Consider the following 246-nt stretch of genomic DNA (forward strand, 5'->3'; position numbering starts at 1 on the left):
CGCATGCCATGCCACCGCGTTGCCCAGCATGCCATGCCACCGCGTTGCCCGGCGTGCCATGCCTTAGCCTTGGCCAACATGTCGAGCCACGGCCTCGGCCCGCATGCCATGCCATGCCACGGCCCGCATGTCTTGCCACGGCGTTGCCAAACATGCCATGCCACGGCCTCGGCCCGCATGACGTGCCACGGCCTCGGCCCGCATGACATGCCACGGCCTCGGCCCGCATGCCTTGCTACGGCGTCG

The sequence above is a fragment of the Camellia sinensis genome, unplaced genomic scaffold (genome assembly GCF_055761805.1).
Source record: "Camellia sinensis isolate YWXY unplaced genomic scaffold, ASM5576180v1 Unanchor6, whole genome shotgun sequence".
NCBI lineage: Eukaryota > Viridiplantae > Streptophyta > Magnoliopsida > Ericales > Theaceae > Camellia > Camellia sinensis.